We start from the raw sequence: 13,167 nt of genomic DNA on the forward strand, positions 1-13,167 counted from the left end.
ACATGGTCAGAGAGCCTGTCTGCAGAATAGGAGAAAAAAATATGTCTGGAGACTGGGCGAAGCACACAGTGTAGCCAAATAATGCTTCGGCCATTGTATCTATTGATCAGTTTACTCAAATTTCATTGGTTAATCTTACTATAAAAATCATGTAAAATAAGAGTTATGAGAGAGGAATTTGGCATGCCAAGAGTTACTTGAAGACATACGAAGTTCAATGTCATTAACTGACCCCGAGATTCATGTAGACATCTCAGAAGAATGTTTTACATGCCAAAGCTTCTTGTAGTGTGCCTTTTCTAAAAATGATCAAAATGCACTGCAGCTATTTTAGAGAAGGGCTATGCTATCAACAGAAGTTTTTTAAGCCCATGTTTTGGACAGACATTTGCTAATTAATTCCATAAATCAAACAAGTACCTAGATTTTGTGTAACCTACATCCAGGAATAGCTTAGATAAAATATTTTTCTTTCTGCCAAACTGATCTATTGTCTTTCTCGTATTAAAATTCTTTCCATGCATTGCACATAAACACACGCACACACACGCACACACACAAATTATACATTATTTTAGGCTTGCTGCAGTTACATCAAAACACTCGGTGCCCCCAAATGCCTGAAGATTTATAGCATGAAAATCTCCTTTCAAAATGCTGCCTCTTTGCCTTTCGGACTAGTGGGCTGTAAAAAATGGGATTATTAGGAACAGTCTCTTCACTTTCTGGAAAGTCTCTACTGGATAAGCCCCTCCTTACCTTGACTGTCTGGCAGAGTGATGGGCACAGAGAAAAGACTTATGGACTCTGACTCACTTCACTTTGTGCTGGGTGAGGACTAAGGATAGACATAGGAATGGCCAGACAGCTTTTGGAAAGTAGGAAAACGAGGCTTTATATTGCCCCTGAAACGCATTTTCTCCTACTAGAAGACTGACAGTGCTGGAGAATCCAGTCCAATATTGGGAATTCAGTTTGGTTCAAGAAGTGATGGTATGCTCACGGACTCCATAGAAGAAGCCGTAACAGTACTAACTGGTGCTTGGTCACTTGGTTATTAGCATTAGAGCATGTATGAGACTGTCCCATGGGAGTACATGGAGTCTGTTTCTGAGTTACACGTGACATTGATACTGTTTCTTGGACTCATGGGCCATGTTGGTTCTCTGGCCTCGTGAAGGGTTGGTACACAGTTGAATCATAAGCTTATTTTCTTCCTATCCTGCTTAACTGTGTGTATTTGGTGGGCAAGCCAAGGGCGACTTTTGGTGGGTGGTTGGTTGGTTGTTTTGTGGTTTCTAGAAAGTGAGTCTAGCCAATATGACTGTGGACAGTATCAACTATGCATTAGTGTGTTCCCCACCCCTTTCCCCAAGAGACTACCTGAGAAAAAGTCAATTAGATATTGGAAATAGAATCAAAACGGAAAAGTGTGGAAGCTCAGTCCCATACAACAGGCGGCCAGGAGATCCGTCCATTCTTCCTGAACTCACCGTGTTCCCCCAGCACCCCGAAAATGACCAGAGATCCCTGGGTGATAGTAATTAATATCGTCTTTCCCTCTCTCATCTCTAAAAAGGGACCCAGAAAGTGAGCAGCGAAGGGATGCAGGCTCTGAGTGCGGCCGAGACGTGAAACCACTGAGGCCTCATTTCCTTCAGTGCTCTTCTTGTGGGCCCGGAGTTCCCAGCGTGACTTGTGAGTGTGGTTCTGCAGGGCCTTAGAGCTCCCTGGACACTGGTCTGAAGAGGTAAGTAAACCCGTGTGGGCCTGATGCTACGCACTTTCTTTACTAGCACTTCCAGCCCTGCCCCGGTGCTTGGTGCGACTAGCAGTTTCCTTTGAACGGCACTGCCCCAGGCTGCTTTCTCAGCGTCCCAGTGAGCAAGCATTATTCTTTCCTTTTTGTGGGAGAAGTAGAGCAGAGAGGAGTGACATAACCCCGGAGGTGAAAATAAAAATTATCCATGGTTGGAATGGAGCGTCATAATTCTGTCAGTCATCCTTATGACTATTCTTTTCTGCAGAATGTAAGAGGGAAACCAGAGTCTCTCCCAAGAACACTGCCCTTTGAGTTCACGCCCTCAGGGAAGATCTTTGATGCGTTCTGCTTCCTTGTTGTGCCCTCTCTTCATTACAAATAGCCTTTCAGGAAGCTTACCAGAAGGGACAGGAGCCCCAGCACCCGATGAGCACCCACCTGGGTGAGTAACCCTGGGCAGGGCAGCTGGGAGGGGGCTCAGGGAGGGGCCGGAGGACGAGAATGGTCTCAGGAGCCAAAGCAAACCTGCAGCTCTTCCAGAGTCCTTGACCATTGTTTTGTGAACTTAAGAGGAGGTACAGATCTGTCCCTCACTCTGCAGCCTTTTGCTTATAATGTCACCAACACGCACGGTTCCATCTGACACACTGCCATGTTTCTGTAACCTTGGGCAAGTCACGTCACCTTTAAGGGCTTTTGTTTATTTATAAAGGGAGGGTAATAGTCATGACTGCCTGCTCGCTGGAGCTCCCATTAGTGACACACAGGTGTGGCAACGCTGAGCGTCCCTGCCAGGGTTGGCCCTGGACAGAACTCAGAAGGGATTGCCTCCATTTTCCAGCTGAGTGGGCTTCTTCTCCAGAAAAGATCGATGCCCACCCTCTCCAATTTTATAATAGCCTCGGACTTTCATTCTTGAGATCTTTTCAGCAGTTTCTTATTCCCCTAGTTCATTTACCTAAGAGATAGGGAAAGTGGCTCAAGAGAGATAAAAACATTGGCAGCAACCTCTACGACATCGACCAAAGCAACCTTTTTCATGACACATCTCCAAAGGCAAGAGAAACAAAAGATAAAATGAACTTATGGGACTTCATCAAGATAAAAAGCTTCTGCACAGCCAAGGAAACAGTCAAAAAAACTAAGAGGCAGCCCACGGAATGGGAGAATATATTGCAAATGACACTACAGATAAAAGACTGGTATCCAAGATCTACAAAGAACTTCTCAAACTCAATACACGAGAAACAAATAAACAAATCAAAAAATGGGCAGAAGATATGAACAGACACTTTTCCAATGAAGACATACAAATGGCTAACAGACACATGAAAAAATGTTCAAAATCATTAGCCATCAGGGAAATTCAAATCAACACCACACTGAGATACCCCCTTACGCCAGTTAGAATGGCAAAAATAGACAAGGCAAGAAACAACAATTGTTGGAGAGGATGTGGAGAAAGGGGATCCCTCCTACATTGTTGGTGGGAATGCAAGTTGGTACAGCCACTCTGGAAAACAGTGTGGAGGTCCCATAAAAAGTTAAAAATTGAGCTACCCTATGACCCAGCCATTGCACTACTGGGTGTTTACCCCAAAGATACAGATGTAGTGAAGAGAAGGGCCATGTGCACCCCAATGTTCATAGCAGCATTGTCCACAATAGCTAAATCGTGGAAGGAGCCGAGATGCCCTTCAACAGATGACTGGATTAAGAAGTTGTGTTCCATATATACAATGGAATATTACTCAGCCATCAGAAAGAACGAATTCTCAACATTTGCTGCAACATGGACGGCACTGGAGGAGATAACGCTAAGTGAAATAAGTCAAGCAGAGAAAGACAAATATCATATGATTTCTCTCATCCATGGAACATAAGAACTAAGATGATCGGTAGGGGAAGAAAGGGATAAAGAAAGGGGGGGTAATCAGAAGGGGGAATGAAACATGAGAGACTATGGACTATGAGAAACAAACTGAGGGCCTCGGGGGGGGGGGAATGGGATAGACCGGTGATGGGTAGTAAGGAGAGCACGTATTGCATGGTGCACTGGGTGTTATACGCAACTAATGAATCATCGAACTTTACATCGGAAACCGCGGATGTACTGTATGGTGACTAACATAATATAATAAAAAATCATTAAAAAAAAGAGAGATAAAAACCATTTGTGTATTTTCTTTTTAAAAGATCTGTGGATCTTAACTTCTCTACAAGACAGAATATAAAAACTAGAGGAGGCCATAAAAAATCATACACTTCCATCCCCTGGCTTCCATTGTTTAAAAAAGGTAATTGAGACCAAGCAAGAGAGCTGAAGTGATTTGCTCAGTGTCGCAGAGCCAGAATGCAGCAGTAGCACGAGCAGACCAAGCCCGTCTCCGCTCTGTTGGGCCTGTTACTGGCCGCCAGAGAGCAAGTAATGTTCAAAGCACCAGGCCCACCACATGTTGATACTGCTTCTTTCTTTAGTCATCCCTGGCAATGACAAAGTCTTTTTTTAAAAAAATCACTTTCTCTATTAAATTCAGTCAACTACCAATTTATTATCAAAGAATATTTATTGAGAACGCATAATCTTCAGAGTACTGTGCAAATATATATATATATATATATATATATATATATATATATATATATATACACATATATTTTAGAGAGCGAAAGCACACACGTGTGCCCTTGTGTGAGGGCACGAGCAGAGGGAGGGGCAGAGGGAGAGGGAGAGAGAGAATCTTCAGCAGGCTCCACGCCCAGCATGGAGCCCAATACAAGGCTCGATCTCAGGACCCTGAGACCACGACCTGAGCTGAAATCAAGAGTTGGATGCTTAACTGACTGAGTCACGCAGGTGCCCCCAGATACAAATAATTAAAAGTAAGTGCACGCACACACACACACACACACACAGACCCCAACAAGGGACTCTAAGAAGGCTGTGGTTTGGCTCACTAGATAAATTTAAAACCTTCAAGATGATTTAATCTTGTTTCAAAAACTGCGTCTAACGTGTTTCTCGGAAAGAGTAAGTGACGATAGCAGAACTGAGGATGACGCCATCAATGAATGTCTGTGGTTATTCACAGGGAAGATGCAGAGAGTAAAGAATCAAAACCGAGTCACCACGAAGAAGTTCAAAAGTTGGCAGCAACCCACAGAGCCAGATAATGGTGCAGTCAGGACCAGGGTGCCTCTTTCAGGCTGTGTTTTATGTTCTGTTGGCTGGACTACAAGTTACCAACACAACTATATTCCATAATAATACCTCTTGTCAAGGGCTTTTCCATCTTGCAAAGAGAAACCAGATGAAATGAGTTTTGGGAGAGAACAGTCATATATTAGGAGGTCTAGCCATTGGTTCTTGCCTATATTCAGGATTCCTACCCAGGACATAAAGCTGAATTTTGTGGAATACATATATTTGAGCTTGAAGGTTTATCTTTTCAGGACAGAAGTACTGGTTTTCTTCAGGTCATAGAGAACCTACCATCTGCTCCTTCACTGCAACATATTTGCTTGGCCTCTGGGTTTTCTTTTTTTGCAACCTGCTCACTTACTAACCACAAGTTTTCAGCTGCGTCCATTGTGACATCTAATGAGATTACAATAAGGCGGCCCGCGGCCAGCCATCATTACATGGAAAGACACAAGAGCCCCAGCTAAACACACCATATAAGGCTTATCTTAAGATATGAATCCTTGAAAACAGCAGCTCAGCGATGACAAAAAGAATCCTGCCTAGTTAGAGTTCTCTGCAGGAAGTATTTTTGATATTGTTTTGGCTTTAGGAAAAGAAAAACAACTACACTTTATGGGGGTTACCTAAGTACACGTGAAACGCAGATTCAAACGGTTTGAATCCTGTCCTCCAAATACAGAAGTCTTATGTGAAAACAATCTCATTTTCATTTTGCTTTCTGGGAAACCCTCCAAGGCACGGTGCGTTGCCAGCTTTTTGTGACCTTCAGTTCCCTAACTGTTCCCAGGGGAAACTTGACCTTGGAACTGTAGAAAGGAGGGAAACTAGCTGGTGTGGGGCAGGGCAGAAGTTTCCTTCTCTCTGTTTGCTCATTGCCCAAAGTGGATGGGTTCTCCTGCACCAACACCCTTAGAGCCTCTGAGGGCAAGGAGATGGGGACAAAAAGTGCAATGAAAATACCCATGAATCCCAAAGCAAGAACGCATACAACCAGACTGTCACATGAGATGGAGACTTAGATGGCCAGCCAGTAGTTTCCAGCGAAGCATTAGGAATAAAAACATTTGCTTCCCCAAGATGCACAACTGATGGAGGGCCCCCTGACTCTTCAGAGCATCTTAGGACTGAAATGAAATTCACAGGGCACAAGAACGCCTGATGTAACTTTAGCTGGCTTCTCGAGGTATGGGGACTCCACCCGCGACAGACACCGAATCTGTAGGAAGACTTCCTTAGGTGTTCTTGCTTGACCACAAGACACCATCTGATCAGAGAATTAAACAAGAGAGGAACTGTGTATATCGAGAGACACCATGAGGACCCTGTAACCCCTACCCGTATATACCGTCCTACAGGCACGCAACCAGTTAGAGGACGGTGGTTTCTGACCTTTTTCTTAGCAAGAATTCCTTTGATCTCTTAACTTTGCTTATGGGCACATGGGTTGAATGGCTTTTGCCTTTAAGGCAGATTTTATTAAGTATCAGTTAGCATCTTCATTTCCACTACTCAGTGAGAATCTAATTACCACACTGACCCGATAGAATCGCAGCCAAAGCAAAGCGATCAACGCTGGAGTAGGTCTCTGCAGCCCAAGAACAGGCTCCTTAGTCAGCTGGCATTTAATTAGCTTGCATTATCCCATTCCCGCCATTTGTGAGCCTGAAGAATCCAGAAAACTGCTTGTGTATTAGGAAAAAAAGAGCAAAGAATTTGCAGTCGCGAGACCTATGGGACTTGTGAGCTGAGTGACACTGAGAAGGGCGCTCACCTTTATTGAGTGTCGGGTTCCTTATGTGAAAGAATGCCGTCTGAAAATGACACCGCCCTTATGGGGCTGTGATGAAGATGAAAGAAAACCATATGGGGAGTTTTGACGTAGTTCCTTTCTCAGAGAGAGAGACAGAGATCTGACTGCGGAAATAAAATGTCCTGGTACAATAAATGAAAAATCTGTCTACTTGTCTCTATGTTACATTAAAATCAAACAAATCAACAAAACAATGTTCGTGAACCAGGAGAAGAGGACGATTTTCTTTTGCAATTTCAGAAAGGGATCAAAATGCTGACCTGAGGGTGAGTTGTGTGTGTGTGTGTGTGTGTGTGTGTGTGTGTGTGTGTGTATGTGTGTATGTGTGTGTGTGTGTATGTGTGTGTATGTGTGTGTGTATGTGTGTGTGTGTATGTGTGTGTGTGTGTGTGTGTGTGTGTGTGTTTCCTTGTCGCTTTCCTGGAGGAGAGGAAAGCTACTCTGATCTTGGGTTTTATGCCTGTATAGGATCCAGAACACCTAGAGAAGGGAGTCGTAAGTATATACTCTGAGGACCCAAGATAGTAATTCAGAAAGCACTCCATACTCTTTTACACTTAGAATACAAATAGCGTAGACACTGTTGGGTATTTTCCCCAAAACAGAGTGCTCAAGAACATGGGCTTTGGCCAGACAGACCCCAGTTTAAATTTCACCTCATCTTACTAGCTATCCAATATGTGTGGATTGAGCAAATTGCATAAGTTTGTTATAAGGATTAAATTTTAAAAATGTAGATAAAAAGGTTCAAATGTAGATAAAAGTTCATTTCCTGGTCGTCAGAGGCACTGGATAAAGGTGAAATGTTGTTACGAGTCCATGTATCTCAGCTCCAACTTTTTCTCTTTTTCCTAATGTTTTAGGTCACAAAAATGATAGCGTGTGAGTACAGTTCATGCAGGGTCAGCTGTCTCAGAAAATGACACTTACTCAGTGGACTTGGCAATGCGATCCCTATTGGTAATGCCTTTGCTATCACACGCTGAGGTATGCATGAGGTGGGTCAGTATAAAGAAGAAATTCTTTGTTCAAAGTTATTTAGTCAACCACATCTCACTGTGGCATTTCTTTATCTTGATCTTGTAAGTGCTCAGGAATTGTGGCTGCTTGGGAATTTCTGCCAGACAGCTAATGGAATTTTTAGGATGTATCCGAACTAAAGTGAAATGGGGGTCGGCAGGAAAGGAAGACCTTACTCATTTATCGCTTGAATGACACCAAAAGCCATTTGGACTCCAGGTTAACATGGGTCTCTTTGGGTTGCAGCTACTGGGAGCTTCGATATGATGGATTGCTGACAGTTCCTCTTGCTTTAAGCCTCTTTCTGCCCAAATCCCATGGATTTAGATGAGTGGATATGAGCCGAAGTGAAGCGAAATCATAATTAATTTTCTTAGCTCCTGGAGAAGGATTGGAATGGTGTCATTTGTTTCCCTGGAAATAGTTCAAATGTCGTACTTAAGTTGGGGCTCATGAATTTGAGCCTCTGGAATAGAAAGGGGCAGAGATCTAGCCTGAAAATTCCCTAGGTTTATTTAAGAAATAGCCAGGATCGGGAAGACTCCAGTGACTGTCACTGCTAGGACTGGGAACACTTCCATTTGCTCCCCGCCTGTTCCTTCCCCTTACTTCCCCTCAAAGAAGGTCCTGTCTGGTCAATGCTGGTGTTCTGGTTATAGTGGCACCCAGCCGGCCTTGGGCATATGGCACATCCAAGGACCAGTGGAAAACTACTGACCCTGTTAGCTTTGCTTTCCTCAGTGACCCCCCCACCCCCCCAATGCCCACACACCCACGATTTATGTTTCTGCATGTGCTTAACTCCATGACCACTGGGGGAAAACACCGGATTGGGAATGAAGCAGAATTGGGTAGAATCCTGGCTCAGCCTCTGACTGAGTAAACTTGGGCAAATTAATTAACTTCTGGGTTCTAACTTCCTAACTTGTAAAAGGAATAATACTGTCTACTTTGTTAGTCAATCTCAAGAGTAACTCCCCCCCCACCTAATATCCAATACGCATGAAATGGGAAGAAAAGCTGGATATACTCTCAAGGGCCACCAGTGTTTCGGCCTAAGCCAGATGCTACGCAGAAAGGATAGATAAGACATATCTGTTCCTAAGGCAGCCTAAGGTATTGTGGGTAAATCTGGCCAGGGCATTGGAATGCTCTGACACACTCCCCACCCCCCTTCTAAACCACCCCTTCACATGCATTATCTATGAACATTCTCTGGAAACCAGCCAGACACACACTTAACATTTTACAGAGTTAATATCTTCGCAGAAATGTATCAGTTTCCATAATTCTTCACCACATTCCTGGGAGTTAAGCCACAGACTCACCCAAAATCACACATGGGATTTGTGTCTAGGCCACCCTCTGCAATGGCCTCCACTCCTGCATCGAGTTAACGGCCTGAGCCACATAAAAATTCTGGGCCACAAACCTCACTAAAGGGGATTCACTTCAATTCCATAAATGATTGACAAAAATAGTGTCAAACCTTACCTTGTTTAGTAAATGGTCCAACCCCTTCCCTAAAGGGAGTTCAGAAAAATAGGGCTTCTCTATCACCAGGCCTTCTAACAATGGTAAGAGCTCTGAGCCATTGCACAGACGTGACGAGTGTAGAGGATGACAATAGGACCACCTTTCTGGAGGAGTTGGCTCAGACCTAAGCAGAGCGGATCATGTTTATTAAAAATGACATATTTCTGGAATGTGTAGACTTGAAGGGGAAAAACTCCATGTTTTTTGGTGATTACTTAATCTTATTCCCCCTGGGGAATCACTGAAGAACTTGTTCTAGAGCCTATTTCTTCCCTGTCGACCTCCAGAAGTAGGGAAAGCTTCTTCAAAGCCACAAGCTCTTAGGCCTGAGGTGACATCAGGTATTCAGTTTGTGCATGAGGCTTGTTCCTGTTTATTGTTGAGCTAGGAAGGACCCTGTGGCATTTACAGCTCTGGGTAGGAGACAAACGTCTCTGGTCAGAAGAGAGTATGGGCTCTAGCCCCAGAGGGCAGTACCTTCTACATTGCCTTGTGTCTGTTGTGTAGAGATAGTCAGCCATGGGCTTTAGTGGTCTTCTGTCAAAGTTAGGAAACAGCCTTTCATCAGTAAATGATTGACCTGGCTGCCCTGGGTGATAAGCTTAGGTAAATAGGCTTGATTCTGCTCCAGCAATTTCAAGACTTTTAACTCCTTAGGTTCCAGAGCAGAAAAATGCACATGGCTTCCTGGGAGATCCTATCGCTTCAGTTTGACAGCTTTCTGCACGGGCAGGGTGTTCCTCAGAATTAGAACGCCAACTGTCGTGCTCTATCTTGGAAGTGGAAAGAATTCAAGCAAACAAAATTCTGGAACCAAGTCATGTTTGAAGAACCATGACTAATGGAAGAATTTCAAGAAATCACACACACGATTTTTATAACGAAAGGTAGAAAACTTTCTAAAACTTTGAAATATGTAGAGGAACAACGACGATTTTCAAAGGGGAGCGAGGACGGAAGAAAAATGAGAGCCTACTTTGCAGAACACGTTGGTGGACAAATGACTGAATTCTCTCGACACACACCCACAACTAACATACATCTTCGGTAGACCATCATCAGAGACACCCTGGCTACAAGGCTGGGCAAGGCGCTGGTTTTGTGATCTTGAGAGGAAGGCCCATGACCAGAGAGATCGCCTACCTTGATCGTTGCTTTAGAGTCTGGATTCTTCTCTCAAGTTCCTTCTTGACTCAGCAGTGGTGGCCCATGACTGTTCCAATCCTTGTTGAAGACTTTGGGACGGTGGTAAGAAGCATGGGCTCAGGCTTTAGCTTTTCCTCAAGCACCATATCAAGGTGTTGCCCTCCCTTTGCTTTCCTGCTTTCCCTGGCCGCTGCAGACAGTGCTCCTGGGCTGCGACTTGCTCTCTATCAGGTGTGTTGACAGATGTGAAGGAGGGAGCCTGCGCTGGTCTCAGCTGCCTGGTCTGGCCAATCATTGCAGACCAGTCCAGGCTCTCACAGTCCTGCTCAAGCCCGATAGCAGCGCGGTGGGGGCAGAGAGCAGATCTGTGAGCTACTGACTACCCAGAAAGGCAGTGACCTTGCAACCAGCTCTGTGAAGTACACAAAGATACATGGGAGGAAAATCCCTTTTATTTCACTTTTTTTTCTTGTAGCAATCTCAGAAGGGAATTTCGAGGTCACTTTAGCTAATCTCTCATTTACGGAAGTTTCTTCTATTGAATTCCTGTCTGGTGAGAATCATCTGGAGATTCTTTGAACAAACCTGGCTGCCACTTGCTGAACGTGCACTATATATTAGGCATTATATATCTATTAGCATAAATCCTCATAGTAACCTTGAAACTTTCTTCTTATTTTATAGAAACAGAAGCTCAAATGGGTAACAGTCATGCGATGAGTAGGTGCTTCAACTAGGATTTGAACTCACCGTTCTAAAACTGTGCCAATGTCAGTGCACTTTGTACCCTGTGGTAGGCTGAAGAGCGCCCAAAGATGTCCATGTCCGACTCCTGAGAACCGTGAATATGTCACCTTATATGGTAAGAGGGATTTTGTGGATGGGATGAAGTTGTGAATTTTGAGATGGGAGATTATCCTGAATTATCCAGGTGGGCCCGGTGTATCACAGGGGTCCTTATTAGATGCTAGAAACAAAGGAGACATGGTGACAGAAGCAGAGTCAGCGAGAGATTGAAGACGCTGTGCCACTGACTTTGAAGATGAAGGAAGGGGCCACGGGCCAAGGAACGTAGCTTCTGAAAGCTGAAAAGGCAAAGAAGTGAATTCTGCTCTAGAACCTCCAGAAGGAATGCTGCCCTGCTGGTCCAGTTTGGACCTCTGACTCTAGACTTGAAAGGTGACAAATGTGTGCTGCTGTAAGCCGCTAAGCCTGTGGTGACGTCTTATAGCAGCAACAGAAAACGAATGCACACTCTTTCAGAAATATTCTGCCTGATGGTGAGCTCACGATCTCAGATAGGAATGCTTTTTCTTGAGCCAAGATCTACCTTCTTGAAATGGCAAGTCATGGGTCCTAGTTCGTCTCTGCATCTCAGGCACTCAGGGAGGCAGTTGCAAATGTTGGGAAAGGACACTGAAAGCCAACTCAGAGACCAGGTTCTAGTCCCAGCTCTGCCTTAGGCCAGTCTTTTCTCTCTGGCTTTCAGTTTTCTTTCCTGTAACATTAGCACCTGGACAATAGCTCTTTGGTCCTTCCACATCTAAATTCATAAGATTCTAGTATCTCAGTCATGTAACAATTTGAAAATACTTGAAGATATCTCCATTACCTTTTTCTCAGTCTTTTCTAAACTCAACATCCCCAATTTCTCATGTGACACGACTTCTAGACCCTTCACCCTCCTAGATGTCTCTCTCTGGAAAGCCTCCGATTTGTCCACCTCCCTCTGAAATCTGGTGTTCCGACTTGTGCAGGGCACCCATCCACCCCTGCGTGTCTGTCGGTGTGTCTGGTTTCTCCCATCTCCCACTTGGCCTCTCATGCTAGAGCCCACCTAACTATCCCTTAGGGTCCTTTGGAATTGCTTAGTCTCTTCCTTTTTATCTTCTTTTATCCGACTTTACCTCTTTTTTTTTTAAAGATTTTATTTATTTATTTGACAGAGATAGAGACAGCCAGCGAGAGAGGGAACACAAGCAGGGGGAGTGGGAGAGGAAGAAGCAGGCTCATAGCAGAGGAGCCTGATGTGGGGCTCGATCCCGTAACGCCGGGATCACGCCCTGAGCCGAAGGCAGACGCGTAACTGCTGTGCCACCCAGGCGCCCCCCGACTTTACCCCTTGAAAGAGAGCATCCATAATCAACAAATTCATATGAGTCTTAGTTTAATTCATTTTTTTGAATGGGAAAGACCAAGACCTATGTCGGCCATCTTTGCTTGCTTAACAACCTTTAAATGATGGTTCATTCTCATAGGTACTTGAAAGATAGTGGTATGTAAATTTCTTAGGATCATAGTTTCCTCTGAGAATCTGAGGAGAGCTACGGGATCCTCTACTGGAAAGAAGTGCACATACTTCCAAAATTTTGTGTGTGATGTCAGGGCATTCTGGTCCCACTGAGGTAGTCCACTGACCCCTCTGATGTTTGGCAAGTTAGTTCCAGACCCGCAAGGTTGTTGGGGAGGGGGGTAGCTTTTACAAAAGGCAATCTAATCTCTTCTTCCAGATCCACTGATACTTCATGGAGGCCTAGAAATGAGACTGCTAGGCCCAGGTTGACCCGGATCGAAGCAGGAAAGTCTTTAGGCCATAAGGCAGAGAAATTCTCAGGTTAAACAAAGAAGAGCTTTCAGTGGCCCCCTTTTGCAGTGAGAGCTCTGCTTCTCAGGGCCTTTCTCCACAGG

At 44.4% G+C, this 13,167-nt stretch overlaps 1 protein-coding gene and 1 long non-coding RNA gene across 19 annotated transcripts in view; one reads left to right on the forward strand and one right to left on the reverse strand.

Annotated features, from left to right (window-relative positions):
- Nucleotides 1-10,724, reverse strand: part of PHLDB2 (pleckstrin homology like domain family B member 2) — a 209,637-nt gene extending 198,913 nt beyond the window's left edge. For 4 of the 11 annotated variants that reach the window (XM_045785229.2, XM_087861635.1, XM_087861632.1 and 1 more), the window contains exon 1: nt 10,477-10,722. The gene's annotated coding sequence lies outside the window, so the exon portion shown is untranslated. Of the gene's footprint in view, nt 1-10,476 lie in introns of all 11 variants that reach the window. The other 7 variants (XM_045785232.2, XM_045785231.2, XM_087861633.1 and 4 more) reach the window with 3 other exon arrangements.
- Nucleotides 1-13,167, forward strand: part of LOC123784078 (uncharacterized) — a 78,444-nt gene that overhangs the window by 62,974 nt on the left and 2,303 nt on the right. For all 8 annotated transcript variants that reach the window (XR_006777382.2, XR_006777385.2, XR_015724207.1 and 5 more), the window contains 3 exons: nt 1,580-1,750; nt 2,028-2,204; nt 11,164-11,341. This is a non-coding gene — a long non-coding RNA (uncharacterized LOC123784078). The remainder of the gene's footprint in view (nt 1-1,579; nt 1,751-2,027; nt 2,205-11,163; nt 11,342-13,167) is intronic.

This window comes from Ursus americanus, chromosome 4, assembly GCF_024610735.1.
Source record: "Ursus americanus isolate L20-20 chromosome 4, mUrsAme1.1.p, whole genome shotgun sequence".
Taxonomy (NCBI): Eukaryota; Metazoa; Chordata; class Mammalia; order Carnivora; family Ursidae; genus Ursus; species Ursus americanus.